Genomic DNA, 22,564 nt, shown 5'->3' on the forward strand with positions numbered 1-22,564 from the left:
TCAAACTTGGACGAATGAGAGCCTCCTTAAGTTTTATAGGAAACTCACCTTTAACTAATGATTCATTGACTATAAATGAGATCAGAGGAAGGAGTTCTGGGAGACACTTGATGAGAATCTTTGTAGGTATGGGGTCAAGATCACAGAATTTGTTAGACATATTCTTTATGATGCTTACTAGTTCCTCATCAGACACATGACGGAATTGTACTATCTTTGGGCTATTAGAAAGAGGAACAGATTCATCTGAGTTAGGAGAATCTTCAAGGGATTGTTGTTCTAAATAAATGTTGTTGTATATGTTGTCGACCTTTGATTTAAAGAACTGTGCAAAGTTGTTAGCACTCTCAAGATTTGAAGAGCAAGAAGGTGTAGTAGTACTAACTTTTTCTTTATTGAGCAACTTATTAACGATGGAATAAGTCTTTTTAGCATCACCTGCACTATCTTGTAACCTTGTTTTGTAGAAGTGATCTCTTGTGGATACAATGACTGAGGATGCTCTCTCTGATGCTTTCCTGTACAGTCGTTTATAATCTGGGCAATCATGATTCTTTTGATACAGTCTCTCAATCTTTCTTCTCATTGCTTTTGCTTGTTGACAGTGTGTAGACCACCATTCAGCGTTATGATCTTTTCTTGGGATGAAAGTTTTTTCTTTAGCATGCTTGTCCAAAATACTGCCCAACTCAGACTCATAGATATCAACTGCACTATCGAGGTCATTGAAGCAATCAGTGTCACATAGTTTTGACTTAAGAATGTCCTCAACAAAAGCATCTAGGTCTATGCAAGCAATGTTTCTGTAAGTAATTGGTTCTAGAGTGCCTATGGGTGCTGGAGATACATTGCAATTAAAAGCAACAAAGTAGTGGTCAGACGATGTGCCAGAATCAGTAATGACAGGATCTAGAACTTCAATGCAATCGTGAGTAAAAGAACCATCCCTGGTAATTACAAGATCTAATATGCCCCCATCTCTGTGTGTTGCAGCTGAAATTTGTTGCAACCACCCACAAGACTTAAGTAGTGAATTAAACCTTTGTGCAACTGAATCATTTTCGTCTTCAATGTGGATATTAAAATCACCCATGATCAAGGGCTTTCCAGGTTTGTCTACTAAATCAACCAAGAGTTGCTCAAAGTCAGTTAGAAATTGGGGGATGTTAGCACTCTGAGATGTGGAGGTGCCAGAACGGTAAATTGAAACAATTCGTAGTATATCTCCAGAAGATGATTTGAAGGTACATTCACAAGACTCAAACGTTATGAACACCCTTGATAGTAACCATCTACTTTTTAAATCTGCCGGAGCTTAGTTTTAGTTTTAGTATATTTTGTAGATTTTATTTAGTTATACCATTATTCCAGAGACGTGCATATTACATTTTTTTACTTAAGTATAAATTTTACAGGTTTTTGTTGTGATTTTAAGTGATTTTCCGAGAATCAGTTATCAGTATTTAGATAAGAGATAAGATAAGAGTACATTTTTAACGGCTTTCAGTTTCTTTTTTAAATTTCAGTTCATCAGATTTTCCCACTGCTTTTAGTTTGTATTTATTCTCAATTGTATATGATTCGTATTTGTTGTAGTTACTTTAATGATATAATTTCTCAGAATTGATGTAAATAAACGATGCAAAGACTTTCGAAGATCTAATCACAACCGCTTTCTTTTATTGTGTAGAAGTCCAGCCATGAAATATATATATATATAATACGGTCATATCAAGTGATCGAGACAGTTTTTCGCCAATATCTCGCATTTTAACCCTATGTCATGTTGGGTGATTCGAAATCAGCGTTTAAAAATACAACGAACCAGATAGATTTCAACATTTTAGAAACATTTCGAAAATCGACTGTAAACCGGTAACGTACAATTTAGCACGCTCGGTGGATCACAACTTATATATATATTATATATATATAATGAGACTTACTCACAAATGAGACTTACTCACAAATTTCCCATCTCAGTATTGATCTATTTTTGTCATGTTTTTAATTTACTTCATAGAACAGTTATTTTAATAAACTTGCTTTCAGAATGAGACATGTAAAGATTACACAATCGATAGCTTAATGTGAATTTCGTGTTTTACTGTTTCACTGAATGTCTCAAATATATATACATCAGTGAATACAGTTACCTGGACTTCCGTGCTGTGAATCTACAATCAGAAAGCAACAGTCAAATCACACTGACTTCTTTAGATTCCGCCAGATCTTCTACCAGTAGAGTGATCCAGAAGTTCATCCTGTCCTTGTCATATCAGTGTTTTGTCTACGTTCATGTTTGTGCACCAGTCTGTAAACTTTGTTAATACACTCTCCACACTCATCGCAACAAAGTCTCCGCCAAAATATGTACCACAGACCTACTAACACTTCCGATAGGTTTATTGCTGCTTTGTCTAATGCTGGAAGGAAAAACATCCGTATACAACAGCAGTACTTCTACCTTATGAAAAGCAAGCAACAATCAACAATACCAAAAGGTATCTTTGAACAGTGTCAATTTCAGTGTAGTGTCAGAGACCCTGTTTTAGAGAAGTTGACCGCCAGTATGATGATATTCACAGCTAGCAGAATCTTGGATATCTTAATCCTCTACTACCACAACTGGTCAAACAGACTAAGAGAGAACTACTACAAACTGGAAAATGAGTTTAAAACTGCTGTGCCAACAAACCATTTTGAGAGAGGTATGGCTACTGTCCAACACAAGATCCGCCAACAGAAACTGGAATGTGAGAAAACACACGATTCTAAGTTAAATAGAGACAAGGTGAATGGAACAGAGGTATACATCAAAAACAGCTATACTTCATTACCAGAACAACCAGAAGTACCCAGGATATCTCTAACCAAAACGAGAACTCGTAGGCGCAAGGAGAAAAAATCAAAAGTCACTAAACCTAGAAAAAGGAAATCTGTCCATAAACACAGGAGGGATGGGATAAAATCAAGACCACTTAACAGAAACAATGTCAGCCAAGCTGCATTAGACAAAACTGTCATTAATCTCTCGTCCAAAACAGTTACAAATGCTCATAAGTTTGTCTTCCACCTTGGAGAATCATTTGCAGTTACTCCTTCTAAAACGAACAGAGATAAACTAGTAGAAGATGTAAACTCCTGGGCAAACTCACTTAGAATGAGTTTCGTCCTCAGTAGAGTTGTAATCCCCACCCAAAATGTAGAAGAGAAAACCCTTGACCAGAAGGTAAAGCAAATGGAGAAAGTTCTAGGAATAAAAACCTCAAAGAAGAAGAATTTCTCTAACAGTGGTAATCATGCATTAGAACTGTTCATCAGCAATGTCAAGAAACAGATATCTAATCACCCTAGAAAACCAAAGCCAGCTCCTAGGAATGTAGACAAGGAGACTACAAAAGCAATCCAAGAGCTCAAAAGCTGGGATGATGCTGTAATTCGATTATTTGATAAAGGGACTGGGTTCTTTGTGTTAGACAAATCAGACTACATCAATAGAGTAGAAGCTGCTCTAAAAGATCAGAGCACTTTCAAACAAGTATCGGATCAACAACAACAGATCCACACAACCATCATCACCATTAAAGAGTGGGTTCTGAAATACTCAGCAGATGCTGACTGCCCTGGCATGACCCCAAACTTTATGGAATGGGTAACACCTAGTGAAGAGGAAAATGAACCTGGAGTAAACTACATGAACCTGAAAGCTCACAAACCGGAGAAAAACTACCCTGGGAGACTTATCAGCACTGGATGTAACTCTTACATCAAGAACCTCTCAATATTCACAGCAGAAGAACTAAAGAAGGTAACCCTGCCCCACTGCCTCATGGATTCTAATGATCTACTTATAAAGATGAAAGAACTCAATGAGTCAGGAAGATTGACTGGGAAGACCATCTACCACGTTACATTTGATATTGTAAACATGTTCCCCAGCATTTCAAAGGAGATTGGACTACCAGCCTGTAGAACCTTACTAGACCAAAGAAGTACTAAACTTTTCTCCACAGACTGCGTTATGGAAGCTTTGGAGATAACTCTGGATAACAACATCACTGTTTTCAATGGCAACATGTATGTACAGACAAGTGGAACTGCGATGGGTCCAAATAATGCTTGCCAGTATGCAGACTCAGCTCTCAGCCCCTTGGACAGTAAGATCGTGGAGAGCCAAGAAATCACAACCCCTCAGTTCTATGGCAGATACCGTGACGACATATACATCACCTGGACTGAGTCACTGGAGAAGCTAGACCAGTTCCTACTTTGGCTCAATCAATACCATCCAAACCTCAAGTTTACAATGTCGACACCTTCTACAGAGGGGACTGAATTTCTAGACCTGTTTATTTACTCGAAAAATTGCAAGCTAGAAACTAGGACGTACTGCAAACCTAGTGATGCCCATAGCTATTTACTCCCACAATCCTGCCACCCTACACACATAGCAGAGAATATTCCATATGGAGTAGCACATCGAGTGTTCAAAAACTGTTCAGAGGAAGAAGAGTATTTGAAATGTAAAATTGAATTTAGTGAATATCTAGAAGATAGGAATTACAATAAAGATCTTATCCATAAATCCTTTGAGAAAGTTGAGTTACTTAAACGGGATGATCTGATTTCAAAAAACCTTACAAGCTCTAATAGTAAGAAGAGTGAAAGATGTTTTCCTTTAGTTTGTGATTTTGACCCTAACTTACCTCCAATTGGTAAAATAGTTAACAAGAATAAATTTATCCTTGGCCTAGACCCCCTTTTAAAGTCTTTGATCCAGCCTAGTAAAGTATTTGTTTCATATCGTGGTAATAAAACTATCAAAGAAACTTTAGTTCCGAGTAAACTTTCAGAAGATCGTAACAACCCCAGCGCGTGGGGACACGTTTTTGCTAGTAGTTGGCGACGATATTTTATGGGTATCGAATCTCGCGACTTCAACGAAGTCCTGGGGACACGTTTTCAATAGTTGATAATATTTCAGCCCCTATCGTTTTTAGCATCGTTAGGGCTTTCCCAGATACTAACTCTCATCATCCTAGGATAATCGTGTGTCGCACAGCATCTCTTTCAGTAACGAGAGTAGTCGCATGCAGTCCAGAATGACGTGTACGTTTTGGTCACCTGTGGAAAAAGGAAGTGAGATATCAAAAATCTGAGAAAAACCCGTTGGATAAAAGCCTTTCAGGTAAGTGCTAGTCAAGATTTCATCTCTTTAGACCTTAAGATGGCTTCTAACACCTCGTAAAAAGTTTTCAAAAGTAAAATTAACTCGCGACTATCAAAAAACAACAAAAACGTGTCCCCAATTTGCTTTTTTGAGCGCGCCGAGATCACAGATCAGCGCACCCAGCTGATCTAGCTACTATGAACAGACACACAACAATATCAGAGCAGTCACATTTTTGATGGTGATTAATACTTTAATAACATTCCACAACAAGGCAACCATTAACTATGTAGTGTGTACCGTGTGCAGTGTGAAGTATAATATAGAGTTGGCATGAAGTTAACAGTTTACTTATCACGAAGTTTAATTAGAAGATAAGGAAAATATTGTATTGTTATCTGTCAAAGGAATTTAATGTATTCTAACAACTTGTTCTTATAATAACTAATCAATGAACCACATACAGGGTTGGTGTGAGTGTAAGGATTTGTGTGAGAAGATATAGAGAAGCAAAATTCAACATCACTGTATACGGCTATACTCGGCTGAATACACCCCATCTCGTTCGATCTGGGAAGTTAAGCAACTGCAGGCCGGGTTAGTACTTAGATGGGTGACCGCCTGGGAATTCCCGGTGCCGTATCCTTATGTTATATTTTTGAAGAATTGCTTTACTGAACAGAAGAATTGTTGTATGGCTTTTACAGAATTGCAGTGATTATTAAGAATATCATTGTATCCTAAGCAATATAGTCTATGTTCAAACGGAAGGAAATATTTCCAAATGTCAGAATAACATTGCTTAGAATAGTACAGCTACTAAGTTTTGTCTGAAAAGGGCTTTTTTGTTTCATTCTAAGATCTATCTTGAACATTCTGCTTAAAATTAACTAGAATGTATTCTTAATCTAGGTAAACTATAGGTAAAAATATAATATTAATCATAAGCTAAAATGTACTAATCTTTGTATTCTAAATGGGGAAAAAGAAGAAACATTGTCAGTCAGTCGAGAAAATTGTCAGTCAGGCTATATGGCAGCTTTGTAGATGTTGTGACTATGCTAGTAGTGGTCCCAGGCTTGCGACTGGAATTGCGGTGTTAAATCGATTTAATGGTATACCAACGATCCACCTCCCACTTGTTGTTTGGTACTTAGCATTAATAGTGTTAGCTGTAGCCATTTATAGCAAGAATCTTAAAAATAAAGGGGATGACAAGGAAAAGAGGAAGGAAAAAGAATAACGGAACAAACAATTAATTAAAGTATTTATAGGAGCATTAGATATTGTTAATGCTCAAGTTAAGTTAACTTGAAGAGTACTGCAAGGTATCCTGGAGTTACCTTGAAGAGTACTACAAGATATTCTGAAGTTAACTTGAAGAGTACCACAAGGTATCCTGAAATTAACTTGAAGAGTTCTTCAAGGTATCCTGAAGTTAACTTGAAGAGTACTACAAGGTATCCTGAAGTTAACTTTAAAAAGAACTACAAGTTAGCTTCAAATTATCCTTTATATACTTAATTAAACCTATAACAACCTCTATGTTGTTGTTGTTGTGGTAGCCTGCAGGCAAACTTGGATCAAATTAAGATAAAGCTGATCTGATCCTAAAGTTAACTGACAGAAAGCATGAAGTTGACCTAAAGTTAGATATGTGTCGTCTTCCAATTATATCGGTCCCGATATATTTGATATTTTATCGCCTCTCGGATTTGCAGTACTTGCAAGTTAACTTAAGAATACATTTTAGTTAATTTTAGGATACCTTGTACTTTGTAGAACTCTTCAAGTTATCTCCAGGATACTTTTCAGTACTCTTCAAGGTAACTCTAGGATACCTTGCAGTACTCTCCAAGGTAACTTCAGGATACATTGTAGTACTTTTTAAGTTAACTTCAGGATACCTTGTATCACTTTTTAAGTTAACTCCAGGATACCTTGTATTACTTTTTAAGTTAACTCCAGGGTATCTTGTAGTACTCTTCAAGTTAACTTCAGGATACCTTGCAGTACTAATCAAATTAACTTCAGAATAAATTGTAGTACTTTTTAAGTTAACTTTAGGATACCTTGCATCACTTTTTAAGTTAACTTCAGGATACTTTGTAGTGCTATTCAAGTTAACTTCAGGATACCTTGTAGAACTCTTCAAGTTAATTTCAGGATACCTTGCGGTACTCTTCAAGTTAACTTCAGAATATCTTGTAGTACTCTTCAAATTAAATTCAGGATACCTTGTAGAACTCTTCAAGTTAACTTCAGAATATCTTGTAGTACTCTTCAAGGTAACTCCAGGATACCTTGTAGTACTCTTCAAGTTAACTTCAGGATACCTTGCAGTACTATTCAAGTTAACTTCAGGATACCTTGTATCACTTTTTAACTTAACTCCAGGATACCTTGTAGTACTCTTCAAGTTAACTTCAGGATATCTTGCAGTACTCTTCAGTCTTCAAGTTAACTTCAGGATACCTTGTAGTACTCTTCAAGTTAATTTCAAGATACCTTGCAGTACTCTTAAAGTTAACTCCAGGATACCTTGCAGTACTATTCAAGTTAACTTCAGGATACCTAATTGTGGTACTCTTCAAGTTAACTTCAGGATACCTTGTAGTACTCTTCAAGTTAACTTCAGGATACTTTGTAGTACTATTCAAGTTAACTTCAGGATACCTTGTAGAACTCTTCAAGTTAATTTCAGGATCTTCAAGTTAACTTCAGAATATCTTGTATTACTCTTCAAGTTAACTTCAGGATACCTTGAAGAACTCTTCAAGTTAATTTCAGGATACCTTGTGGTACTCTTCAAGTTAACTTCAGAATATCTTGTAGTACTCTTCAAGGTAACTCCAGGATACCTTGCAGTACTCTTCAAGTTAACTTAAGAAAATATTCTAGTTAATTTTAAGCAGAATGTTTAAGATAGATCTTAGAATGAAACAAAAAAGCCCTTTTCAGACAAAACTTAGTAGCTGTACTATTCTAAGCAATGTTATTCTGACATTTGGAAATATTTCCTTCCGTTTGAACATAGACTATATTGCTTAGGATACAATGATATTCTTAATAATCACTGCAATTCTGTAAAAGCCATACAACAATTCTTCTGTTCAGTAAAGCAATTCTTCAAAAATATAACATAAGGATACGGCACCGGGAATTCCCAGGCGGTCACCCATCCAAGTACTAACCCGGCCTGCAGTTGCTGAACTTCCCAACTCTATATTATACTTCACACTGCACACGGTACACACTACATAGTTAATGGTTGCCTTGTTGTGGAATGTTATTAAAGTATTAATCACCATCAAAAATGTGACTGCTCTGATATTGTTGTGTGTCTGTTCATAGTAGCTAGATCAGCTGGGTGCGCTGATCTGTGATCTCGGCGCGCTCAAAAAAGCAAATTGGGGACACGTTTTTGTTGTTTTTTGATAGTCGCGAGTTAATTTTACTTTTGAAAACTTTTTACGAGGTGTTAGAAGCCATCTTAAGGTCTAAAGAGATGAAATCTTGACTAGCACCTACCTGAAAGGCTTTTATCCAACGGGTTTTTCTCAGATTTTTGATATCTCACTTCCTCTTTCCACAGGTGACCGAAACGTACACGTCATTCTGGACTGCATGCGACTACTCTCGTTACTGAAAGAGATTCTGTGCGACACACGATTATCCTAGGATGATGAGAGTTAGTTTCTGGGAAAGCCCTAACGATGCTTAAAACGATAGGGGCTGAAAATATTATCAACTATTGAAAACGTGTCCCCAGGACTTCGTTGAAGTCGCGAGATTCGATACCCATAAAATATCGTCGCCAACTACTAGCAAAAACGTGTCCCCACGCGCTGGGGTTGGTAAGTATCATGAAGATAGTAATGTTATAGCTTTAAACTCTAACACTGAAAATGTGGCTCTGCCTACTAGTATAGAAGAGGGGGGATGTTATCATTGTAACTCCAGATGTAAAGCCTGTAGAATGTATATTTGTGAATCAAAAACAGCTCAGAGCTACCACTCGGGGTACACTGTTAACATCATTGGACAACTAGACTGCAACACAGTAGGGGTGTGCTATCTAGTAAGGGATAAAGTCTGCAGACGTGCTTCAGTAGGAAGCACAGTTGACAATTTTAAGACCAGTGGCAGAACCACAAATCACATCTTACTATATATAAAGCGAGACGATATATATAATATATTTATCTGTGCCATTTTACTGACACCACGGCATCAACTTTAACACGACTTTCCGCAAAAACCGTAAAAGATATACAACTGAAACTTTTTTGACTGGGTCAAATGCTTTAATGGCCTTCAAATCAGCATGAAAAAATAAAAAATTGGCCAAGAAATAGGAGTTATAGAGCCCAAAATTTGGACCCCCAAGTGGTGTCAAAAACGCGAATTAAATAGGTAATAATTATTTTAGTCTCTTGAGTCTTGACACCACTTTAGGGTTAGACGGGTTCCTGCTAGTATTAGGAAAGCGGTTAGGAGTTGTGACATTTCTTGTCATTTTAACGATAACCAGTTCCATAATCTTACCAAAGAGCCCTTAAAAACGTTTGACAATGAGTTATCCGATCAGATAGAGGTTATTATTTTTGAAAAGCTAGATTTTATAAAATGTTTAACCTTAGAAGATAGAAGTAGGGTTGCTAAAGAAAGAGAATCATTTTGGCAAAACCAGCTTATGACCCTCGGTGATTTTGGAGGACTTAATAAACGTAGTGCTCTTAATGAAATAAAAATTGACCTTTATATGATATAATGCTTTAATATTAATCTTTCCACAGACACTTGCATTTTGATGTTTACTTTCACCTCTGCATCTTGTTTTAATCAAGTATTGTTTTAATACTTTCAACACTACTATATAACAAATAATTTGAGTTCAGGGATAGCATGTATTAAGGCCCCCCAAGGGGAGACGTAAGTTTTCGTTGTTTTGTTGGCTGTGAAAGCTCTTACTGCATTACCGCTGCACACTTGTGTTTATTTTAGATCATAGATATAGCTGATTTCTACTATGTCTGGTATTGCTAAGAGGCAAGGGAGAAACAAAGCCCTCTCCGCCAGTTCCAGTTCCAGTTCTACACCAGCTCAACATAAAACAAAAACTGCTAAGAAGCACACATCATCATCCCTATCAGAGTTAGATGCTTCTTCAATAGCGCCCCAGCTGGACCTTACACCACACATTGCAATGCCAGCCATCCAGCACTCCCACAGAGATAAGAGGAAATGTCCCTGCGACCAGTCACTGGAATCGTCGTGGAAACTAGACTGTGCCAAGTGTGGACAGTACTGGCATGCGAACTGCGTAGGCCTTAATGGACTAAATAGTAAGATGCTCAATGATCTCACACAATGGCCCTGTCCCTTTTGTTTTGTATCACCTATTGCTACTATATCCACCCAAGTTGACGTCTGTCACGTCTGCAGAAACACTTTATCACTACAGCAGTCAAACCTGGAAGCAGAAACAGCACTCATTTCATCACAACTAGAACCCTTAGCCAATTGTTGCAAGCTCATTAAGGATATTGACTTTGTTCAATTCAGTAACAGAATTGACACACTTGGCCAATTTGACCAACGCCTTAAGCACCTCCTCCTAAAAGACCAGCCCTGGAAATCCTTAGACTCAGATATAAAGCTCCTTTCAGACCAGTTGGCCACTACCCTGGATAAATCACCCACACCACCACTCAACACCACAATTGAAAACCTCACAACTGCCTTACAAACTCATGACAAGACTTTCCACTCACTCACCAACCAACTAAATGAACTCAAACAGCAAGTCACATCCCTATCATCAGACATGACCACCTCACCAACATCAGATCAATCTGACAAGCTCCTTGAACGGGTGTCACAAGAGCTCAGAGAGGTATGCAAGCAGGAGCTGAAGCAATCAACAGCAAATCTGCAGCATTCCTCAGAGCATCCACTGACCATCCCTGGATTACAAGAGCTCAACACCCAGGTTGTAACCCAGCTGCCCCCACACAGTCGCCCGCCTGTCTCTAAACACACTCTCGATTTTATTGATGAGGAGACAGAGAAGGATCTCATAGAACTGCTTGATTCTCGCACATCTGAGTTCAAGAATGAGAATGGACGATCTGTTCTGGCTTTTGGAGAAAGATATCACTACACTGGCACAAAATCATCACCCTCATCCGACCAACTGCCAGACCAACTCCAATCACTCATAACACAACTGAACAATGATCATCCAAACTCTCCACCTGTCAACAGCATTCTCATCAATCGGTATGATGGTCACTTAAGCTTCCTTCCACAACACTCAGACAACGAACCCCTCATTCACCCTGACTCATCAGTACACACACTTTCACTAGGTCACCATTGCACAGTCACTTTCAGCAAGACTGGCACCACAGAACCCTATCACAACCAGTCTTGTCCACCACGATCACTATACACTATGACCAGGGCAAGTCAGGATTTGTACGAACACAGAATTGAACCAGGATCTGTCGACTCCGGTGTCCGATACTCTGTGACCCTCAGATCTGTTAGTGCTCTAAACCGTGCTTCTACATGCATCATGGGAGATTCGAACACTGGTGGACTTAAATTTGGACTTGATCCTAAGAGATCCTTTGGAAAGTTCCTTCCTGGAAAACAAGTCTTCGCACCTACTGTAGACCACATTGACCCATACGAATCCTGCGGCTACAAAAACACTGTCATTCTCTGCGGACTCAATGATATTAGGCAGGATAATGTCAAAACTCCATCTGACATCAAACAAGTGTTCAATAAATTTACTAGTAAAATTGCTGAAATTCAAGCTGTCAATAAAAAAACTAATGTTTATATATGTCCGCTGCTGCCAACTAAATGTATTGATTTAAATAGAAGAGTCAATTTCTTTAACTATCTGATTCAAACCCAGCTTCTCCCTTTCAACTTTGGTGTGAGACTGGTAGAAGGGTTTCCAAGCTTTGCTGATGAGAACGGGCTATTAAGCCAACACTTGTCAAAAAGGTTGACGAAGTTCCAGAAACCTGATTACTTACACCTCAATTGGAGGGGGGTTGCAAAGTTAGCAGCAATCATTAAAAATACTATTCTTCTTAGAGTTAATGGTGGTCGAGACAGACGCAGAGCTGGACGAGGGGGGAATCAGGTGGACTCCACATCATTTCGTGACATAACTGCACGCTCTCTTCCTGCTGATAAACGAGTATCTGGTGCTCCTGACGGCTACCAACCGTCATGACTACTCTAACTAAAGAGGTATGTAAACACTGCTGCAAGGGTATCTATGTGGGCCAAGCCATAGTCGAGTGTTCCGAATGTAACCATGCAACTCATCATAAATGCTACAATATTGTCAATACCGATTTATGCGGTAACTTTCTCTGCAATACATGTGTAAATCTTGCTGTTAAACGATACAACCCGTTCAAATATGATATCTCCGACGAAGAAATCGATCTAGACGATACGATAACTAAGCTCTCGCAAATTTTAAACTGCTGTTCTCAGCTTAACAGAAGTCAAATTAATCAAACTCTAGAAACTTTAACCGAAGGTCAAATGTCAATGATGTTTCAAAACATAGACGGTAACAAAAGTAACTTTGATACTATGTGTATAGATCTTCGCCGATATAACAAAAAGTTTTCCATAATTGCACTTGCTGAAACAAATGTAGGACCTGAATTAAGTAGTTTGTATCAATTAACCGAATACAATAGTTTTTACCAAGCAACCTTTCGAGAGAAAAAGAAGGGCACCGGAGTTGCAATTTATATCCACCAGTCACTAAATGCAACAATCGATAATACCCTCTCCTATGTAAGTGAAAACCTAGAAATCCTATTTTTAAGATTCAACAATGGTAACTCAAGCACCTTTGTTGGAGTTTTATACCGCCCTCCGAGTGGCAATTTTGACTTAGCGCTAAGTGAACTAGCCGACACTCTGGACAAAGTCCCCAGACACTCGTATATAGCTGGTGACTTTAACATCAATCTTCACGGCGACAGCAACAAGGTTGCTAAATATGAACACGTTCTTTACAGTCGAGGCTTCTATCCTCTCATATCTGTAATGACCCATGAAAAACCCGGCTGTATTCCTTCATGCATCGATAACATCATTACCAATGATTTAGACAACATTATAACATCTGGCACATTCAAAGACAAAATCACACATCATCACCCCATATTCTTAGCACTCAACACACACCTTGACCAGAACGATTGCAAGATTAAGTATGAACAGTTTTATGACTACTGTAACTCTAACGTAGATAAGTTCACCGACAAACTATCAAATAGTCTTGATAACACTGTAATAAATTGTTTTGATACCTTTGCTGACACATTTAACGTTGCTTTTGACGAATGTTTCAAGTTAGAAACCCCGAAATGTACAAAACGCACTATGCAAAACAATCCATGGATTACACCAGCAATTATAACATCAATAAATCACTGTCACGAACTATACGAAAACTGGGTCAAAGCTCGCAAAGTCAAGTGCAATCTAGGAGATACTGACACAAAAGGTGGCTTCTGTCACTGCGCAGTATGTAACAAAAAGCGCAGTGAGTACTTAACTTATAAATATTATAGAAAAGAACTCAAAGTTATACGTGAAAAGGCTCAAACTTCGTACAATATGGGTAAATTTAATGAAGTTCAAGGTGACAGTAAGAAAACATGGCAACTAATCAATAAGATACGCGGCAAAGGGAAACGAGAAATTAAACCCCCGTTTGTTATTAATAATGAGAAAATAATGAATCGTAGAATTATAGCTAACGAATTTAATAATTACTTTGTATCTCTTGCCCCTAAGTTGAATGAATCATACAGTACAACCGGTCAAATTAGACTAAGTCCAATTCAATGCTTTACGGACTACTTACCAAGGCCAAATACCTCAAGTATATTTCTCAGCGATTGTACACCAGAAGAAATAGAGAAAATCATTAGCGAACTCAAGAATGGAAAAGCTAGTGACATCCCTATTCACGTCATCAAACGAACGTCTAAGATTATAAGCCCACTCCTGTCAGTATTATTTAATGAACACATGAGAAATGGAACTTTTCCAGACCGACTGAAAATTGGTAAAATTAGCCCTATATACAAAAAAGACGGTACAGAATATCTCGAAAACTATAGGCCAGTATCTACCCTAGCTGTGTTCGGAAAGTTATTTGAGAAAGTAATCTACTCCCGTTTGTACAGTTTTCTTGTGTCGCAGAACGTTTTGTTTGAGAACCAGTTTGGTTTTAGGAAGAGTCACTCAACTAACCACGCCCTTAATTACTCAGTTGACTATGTAAACTCCCATATAAAGGAAAAGCAACATGTATTAGGTATCTTTATCGACTTATCAAAGGCATTTGACACTATCAGTCACGATAAACTTCTCATAAAACTTGACAAATATGGTATAAGAGGTAACGCAAACGAGCTTATTGGAAGTTACCTATCGAACAGACAGCAGTACGTTTCAGTTTTAGGTGAGGAATCTGATAAACTCCCTGTTATTTGTGGAGTACCACAAGGTAGTGTTTTAGGACCGCTACTGTTTATAATTTACATAAACGATATCTATAACTCATCAGACCTAGGAAAATTTATACTTTTCGCTGATGACACCAATATATTTGTAGTCGACAAATCTGTCCAGAATCTCTACCAAAAAGCTAATACTATAATGAATTCTGTTTACAATTATATGAAATGCAATCTTCTCCACATTAACATCAAGAAATGCTGTTACATTCACTTTACACCAGGAAAGAAGGATGTAACTAGTAGTAGTAGTAATAGTAATGATCTTATTTTAACGTTGAATAACACAGTCATTAAACGTGTTGATGAAACTAAATTCCTCGGCGTTATTATAGATAAAAACCTTAACTGGAAACCTCATACTGCATATCTTAGTTCTAAATTAAAGTGTGAAGTCGGTAAACTCTGCCGTATGAGAAGATTTATACCTAAAGAGCTGTATAATGACCTCTACCACACCCTCTTCGAATCTCATCTAGGATATGGGATCTCAGTGTGGGGAGGCATATCGAACAATAGGCTTGAACCAATATTTAAAATTCAAAAAAAGTGCACTCGTATTCTATTTGGTGATCAAGAGGCATACAGTAATAAGTTCAAAACATGTGCTAGAACCCGCCCAATTGGATCCCAAAAACTTGGAGCCGACTTCTATAAACGAGAATCAAGTAAACCCCTTCTCAGCAGAAACAAAATACTCTGCGTGCATAATTTGTATAAGTACCACTGTCTACTTGAAATGTTTAAAATAATCAAACTTCACACTCCAATACCGATGTACAATTTATTTCAAAAGTCACCCCGACGTGATAACTACTTTATTAACCCCGCTGCAACCAATTTGTTTGTATATAAAACCTCGAATATGTGGAATAAATTCCTTAAACCTTCTAGTAAGATTGACTTCTCGTCCCCAATTGCACTTGTTAAAGGTCGCATTAAATCTATGCTACTCAATGCTCAAAAAGCTGGAAACACTGATGAATGGTCAGAACTCAACTTTGATGGAAATGACATGTGCCTATAATTAAGAACACACAAACTAGTCCATATAGATTTCATACTACACACACAAAATAACACACACAATACACACCACAGTCAAACATAGAAACTATATATTCACACATATAACACAGAACACTGATCATCCGCTTTACACTGGTGTCTGGACTTGTCTGGAGTGTTCGTCTGGAACGTGGGACGGACTCACAAATATATTGTGTAAACGTAGCGCGCGAAACTTAAATATTGTATAACTCTATCATTTCATTACCCAGCGTGATTTACCGCGCCAGAATAATGAAATGAAGCCGCGCTATATCCGTGAACCTACAGTGACTTATATTTTATATTTTGTATCTCTTATATTATTACTACGTAACGCGAAATTAAGTTGTATCACACTCCCGGTTTTGGACCCCAATGTTAACCTTGCAGCAACTGTGTCAGCCCAATATACTCTAGAAGTATGATCACACTTATTTTAATGAACAAAAGACCCATAATTAATATAATCAGATACTCGTCAACAGCAGCAGTTTCCTTACGTGTGATGTGTTGTCCTTCTCCTTTCTGTGTCCCCGTCGTTTTGTTTTGTGAAATGTATTGTAGTAGTGTTTTAATATTTAAATCGAACGCAACTCAATAGTTAATAATAACAAACACAAATACTATTTTAAATAATTGATTAATATCGATTTATATACGAACCAAACATTAATTATTCTTTAATAACCTTTTATATATGTGTTAAACGATCCAGGGCATATCTAAAATTCGATAATGAACTTCATATACTATTAGTGCCGCGTGCTGATAAATATTCTGGGAATCAATCCACCCAATCGTGGCGATAACATATTTTTGTGCTTGGCCGGTTTTAGGTTTGAGTTTGTGCTCCAAAAGTGGTAAATCGGGTGCTAGTAAAGCTCTTGCAGGCAACTGGCTCCTTTTGCCAACTGCTTTTGGTTTAAGCGCTGACTCACATTTGGAACGGGCACTGGTATAATTGTAATATCCTACGAAGTCAGCATGCTATATTATTTTGCAAAACTCGTTTAATATCTTGACAATATTTAAAGTTTATGGTTTTAGGTTTGGGCGCGGCGCACGCACCGCTTATATGTTATAGCTCATTCAGCTTCTGTTTTCAGCGCTGTGTTGCTACACATTGTATAGCATGTGGGTCAAGCGCGGTGCCGCGCCTAAACAGCAAAAGAGTTATTTATTTTAAAATTTATTTTTGTATCTCAAAAATGATGTAAAGTTTTTAATGTGACGTAGAATTAAACCTATTTCCGTAGTACAGCCTAAGTGCTAAGCATGCTTGTTAGAAAAACTATGAACAATGAACATAACATGCTAGCTTTCTTTATTTTTGTAAGTCGCGTCGGCTGACATCTTGGGTTGTACTGGATGTAACAAGTTTATTATCGGATGTCTACTTATATTTATTATGATATCATTATTCATTGTAATGGCAATAAAATTTAAATTTTGTTTTACTTAAAATTTTGTTTTACTTGTTTATATCTTATGATTGAATGAGACTTACTCACAAATTTCCCATCTCAGTATTGATCTATTTTTGTCATGTTTTTAATTTACTTCATAGAACAGTTATTTTAATAAACTTGCTTTCAGAATGAGACATGTAAAGATTACACAATTGATAGCTTAATGTGAATTTCGTGTTTTACTGTTTCACTGAATGTCTCAAATATATATATATATATACAAAATGAAACGACCGGTTGAGTCAGACAAATGTTTCAATGATCAATGGATCACAACTTATATATATATAATAAATAATAATAATAAATTAATGTTATTTTTATACAGCACCAAAAGGTTAAATAATTTAAATTTAACCCTTATGCACAGCTGTAAATGATACTTAAATTAACGAGAGTGTGCATCTTTGCCTTAGACGGAGGTGGAACAAGAAACTGTTCAGAAAACAGGCGATAAAAACTGTAAAATATAACGTGACTAAATAAGGCAGATGCACCTAACAAGCAGATATCCAAGAAGGGTTAGCAGGTTTTCTAACAGAGGACTAGAAGAAAGGATAATGACTACAAGAAATCGCAGTATGAAACTCAACAGCCTAACAAATTTAAAAATCGGGGTTATAAAAATGAAATTCCCTGATATATTAAAAATTCTATAAAAACTCAATAAAAATTCCTTAAAAAATCCATAGAAATTCTATAGATTCCAAATATACAAACAATCTGAAGTTTCCAATATACAATGAAAATTGATTGAAGAAGTTAACTGCAGAACAGTAACTGATGATAAAGATTATAACTGAAAATCCAATACAGTCATACCAAACAATCTGGGCAACATAAAAGTAGAGACAGTAAAAAAGAGAAGAAAAAGATGCTCTAGTACTTGAGACAAAATACAAAATGAAACGACCGGTTGAGTCAGACAAATGTTTCAATCATGATACAAAACCATGATATCATCAGTGACAACTGAGGTATAGGAACTAAAATTAAGGAAAAATGAGGAGCACCACTACATCGGAATGACGGAGGGCACATTCAAGGACCGGTACAATGGGCACACGTCATCATTTCGCCTGGAGCGGTACCGAAATAGAACCAAACTGTCGGAGAAGATCTGGTCCTTCAAAGACCGTGGGTTAGAATTCAGGATCGAATGGAAAATAATCAGACGTGGACACGGATACAGAGCCGGCCAGAACAGCTGCGATCTGTGCACGTCTGAGAAATTAGAAATCTTACTTCGATCCTCTGACCCACACTTACTTAACTCCAGGACGGAAATCCTTACAAAATGCCGCCATAAACGGAAATTCCTTTTATAATCTAATGACTCATATATCTAACCCCTAGTATTGTTTCACGAGTGAATGTTTATGTTAATTTGTAGCTTTGTAATTTTAATTTTAGTTCCTATACCTCAGTTGTCACTGATGATATCATGGTTTTGTATGATGATTGAAACATTTGTCTGATTCAACCGGTCGTTTCATTTTGTATCTAGCTCTCGGCTTGCCGATTGAGCACTGTAAGCAGACGAAGCCACCCACAATTTATATATATATATATATATATTATTCGCAATAATAAATTGTGCAGGTATTTGCATCCGTTCATGTTTACATCAATATCATGATTACATCATTTGTCATATAAAAAAATTTGATTGACAACGCCAGACGGTATAAATCTTTATTCCACTGGGAAGTATGAATAGGGTTATTTTTTGGGGATGCTTTTTGAATTTATTTGAAATTTTTTAATAAAGTTGTAGTTAATTATTTATTGATTTTGGTGGTAAGATATTTATATTTTTCCATATATATATTCCATGATAGTGATTTGATACTTTGTAGATGGTAGACATGTGTGATGATGTTATGTCATAATTTTTACTTACTTACTTACTTACGCGCGATGTCAACCCTTTCAGATCGTTGCCTTGCAAATTAACAAAGTAACGATCTCGTCGATGCGAAGTAAAATAATGATTTGCGCGGCGTGTTGAAGCGGCGAAGTCCTCCAAAAAATATAACATTTTAAAATTCATTTCTCTAAATAGTACCAAACAGGGTGCCAACATTTGGCGGAATGACAGGCTGAACGCCACCCAGTAACGTGATACAACGCGATGCACTATTGAGATGCGCCGCGCATTGGATAATATGCTACAGCATACCTCGACTGCATGCATTTGGCATTATGTTTAAAAAAATCATAAGCAAAGAAAATAGGAGCTGGAACAAATCAGTAATGTCAAGTGACTGATTTAATTCGCTTAGCAGTTATAATGAGTGATTCTTATCTTAAATAATATTTTTCAAAAGATAAATCATGTACACTATTTTGGAGGACTTTGCCGCTTCGACGCGCCGCGCAAACTAGCATTCTTGCTTGTGCTTCGCATCGACAAGATCGTTGCATGCTCTGCTTCGCAAAGCAACGATCTGGAAGGATTAACATCATCAATCAAACACAATTTTAAATAAAAAATAGACAATAGAGACATCATAAAAGAATGTTAATATAATGTTTTATCATGGTTGTCAGTTTTCGACAAATGATGGTTCTACCTTTCATCCCTGTTCATATGTGTTTCATTGAAATTATTGTTGCTTGTAAGGAATCCTATTTTGAATCACCATGGCGAATCACATAATCCGTAATCGAGAATATGTTTAGTATCTGGAATCGAGTGCTATTATCTGAGAGCCCAGAAGGCTATAAGTAAATTGATTTACCTTCATCGATCGATAGAATCAAGAATGTTATCGTAGCTTGACCATAAATGTTTTCGGATCGGTTTTGATGCCCATTCATATCCCATATAATCCCATATAATATATTATAGAAAATCGATTTCATCGCTTCTATCATTTGCCATTCAAGAAAACAACAAATTTTTCAAGAAAGTGTGATGTGTCCCGAGCTGTATAAATATCTTGTTAATACCTACAGAAAAGCAGCAAAACTGTGCATACCAAACTCCAAGGGATTGTTTATTCTATCCCAAGAAGGTACTACTCAGGGGGATAACTGTGCTTCTGCATTTTACTCCTGTAGCCTGATGCCCCTTATGGACAAACTCCCCACAGAGCCACCAGATATCTCTCCCGTGGTCTGTGAGAACACGAAACCTCCCCAGAAGCCTCCAGAGGAGAACAATAAGATTGAGACACCGCCAGATACAACTCCAGATAGGACTCCGGAGGTAAATAAGCCCTCCAACAAAGCTGCTAAACACATATGGTTTGCAGATGATTCTGGAGCAGCAGGAAGGCTTAAAGCCCTGAAGATTTGGTGGGATACCGTACAGGCATCTGGCCCCGTTTATGGCTATTTTCCCAAACCTTCCAAGACCTGGCTTATAGTTAAAGAGGAGTATCAAGAGGAAGCCAAGTCTCTCTTCCCCGACCTTAACATCACCACTGAAGGTTGTCGTTACCTGGGTTCTTTTATTGGTACAGAGTCTGGAAAGAATAAGTTTATCCAAGCCAAATGTGTTGAATGGATAGAAGAGATCGAGGGATTGGCATCAATTGCACAGCATGAGCCACACCTTGCTTACGCCGCTTTTGTTTACGGCTCCTCCCGCAGATGGTCTTTCCTGATGAGGACCACCCCTGACATTGCAGTGAACTTACAGCCCATCGAGGACAAGATCAGGAATTTGCTCATTCCCAACATGACAGGACACACAATTAGGTCCAACTTTGAGCGCAGCCTGTTCTCCCTCCCAGCCAAGTTAGGTGGACTAGCTATCATCAATCCAGTAGAAATTGCTGATAATGAGTACAAGAACTCACTCATGGCTAACCAGCAGCTTACAGACCAAATCCTGAAGCAACACACCACTCTCAATACCAACAGAGAGGCTGGGAAAGCAGTCAAGTCTGCCATTAGCATGTCTAATGCCAAGAGGTATGAGTCACTAAAAAACCAGCTGATGAACGATCTTCCACCTTCGATCAGTGAGAAGATCCCACATGCATGTGAAAAAGGTGCATCAAGCTGGCTGACCGGACTTCCCTATGAGAAGTACGGCTTTGTCTTGAACAAGCGAGGGTTCAAAGACGCGATAGCATTGAGATATGCTCTACCCATTGCCAACATAGCCAAGAAATGCATTTGTGGCAAAGATAACACCTACAACCACATACTTATTTGCAAGAAAGGAGGCTTTGTCAACAGCAGACACAACCGACTGAGAGACACTGTTGCAAGCATTCTGGAAAAAATCTGTAATGAGGTTGTTGTAGAGCCCACACTCCAGCCATGCACTGGAGAAAGCCTTCGCCCTGGTACCATCCTGGATGATGGGGCAAGGCTCGACATAGCAGCTAGAGGTTTGTGGTCACCAATGGAGATGGCATTTTTTGATATCAGGGTTTTACACCCCGGAGCCAAATCCAACGCTAATCACAACACCCCAGCAAAGATGTACAGCAAGCATGAGAGAGAGAAAGAAAGGAAATATGGAGACCGCTGTGTACAAATTGAAAAAGGAACCTGCAATGGCCTTGTATTCTCGACCACCGGAGGTATGGGCCCACAGGCTACCATGTTGTAGTAATACTTTCAACACTACTATATAACAAATAATTTGAGGTATGACACGAGGAGATACGAAACGAACACGAAATGTCAAGAAAAGTCCAGAGAAAACTGGTGCTACAGCAGAAAAGGATGTAACTGAAGATGAAGAAAATCGTAGTTGTGAATGCAGAAGGTATATTGAAGAGGAGTTTTCATTAGCTTGTGCATCCTGTGATATGTACTGGCATTATTGCTGTGTTGGACTGACAGGTCTGACACAAGAAGAAGGCGACCGTCTGTCTAACTGGCGTTGTCAAAATTGTTTCATATCACCTTACATTAAAAGCAACAGGACTCAGACCTCAAACCCTGATAATGAAGAAACAAAAACACTACGGAATGTTATTAGGCAGGAACTTGAGGTCCTTACACCTTGTATCAGAGGGGTGGTTGAAAATGCAGTAAAAGATAACATTCCAACTAACTTCGAGTCTGAAAAACCTAAAGAAATCACAAAAATAGTAAACCAGGCTTTCCAATCCTGGGCAGATGTGACTGCAAATAGTCAGAAGAAAGTTATGGAAGAAATGAGCCAACAGCAAGCTTCACAAAGTGTTATCAGTAAAGTTCAGACAAAGATGCACACTGATGAATATGAGCGAAATTTAAGAAAGCTCAATCTGTGTGTTTTGAATGTTCCAGAGAGCAAGAAAGCTGACACCAAGCTACGCCAGGAAGAGGACTCAAAGTTC

General features: G+C 37.9%; 2 protein-coding genes and 1 non-coding gene across 3 annotated transcripts in view; 2 read left to right on the forward strand and 1 right to left on the reverse strand.

Annotated features, from left to right (window-relative positions):
* The window catches only part of LOC134819942 (porphobilinogen deaminase-like), a 102,579-nt gene that overhangs the window by 20,363 nt on the left and 59,652 nt on the right, over positions 1 to 22,564 (reverse strand). The gene's annotated exons all lie outside the window — the stretch shown is intronic.
* LOC134820286 (5S ribosomal RNA) lies at positions 5,701 to 5,819 on the forward strand. Its single transcript, XR_010160866.1, has one exon. It is a non-coding gene; the product is annotated as a 5S ribosomal RNA (ribosomal RNA).
* LOC134819944 (transcription factor BTF3 homolog 4-like) overlaps positions 21,858 to 22,564 on the forward strand; it is a 66,583-nt gene continuing 65,876 nt past the window's right edge. Inside the window, exon 1 of the mRNA XM_063830103.1 lies at positions 21,858 to 21,884. The gene's annotated coding sequence lies outside the window, so the exon portion shown is untranslated. The remainder of the gene's footprint in view (positions 21,885 to 22,564) is intronic.

This window comes from Bolinopsis microptera, chromosome 8 (assembly GCF_026151205.1).
Source record: "Bolinopsis microptera isolate Bmic1 chromosome 8, MBARI_Bmic_1.0, whole genome shotgun sequence".
Lineage (NCBI taxonomy): Eukaryota > Metazoa > Ctenophora > Tentaculata > Lobata > Bolinopsidae > Bolinopsis > Bolinopsis microptera.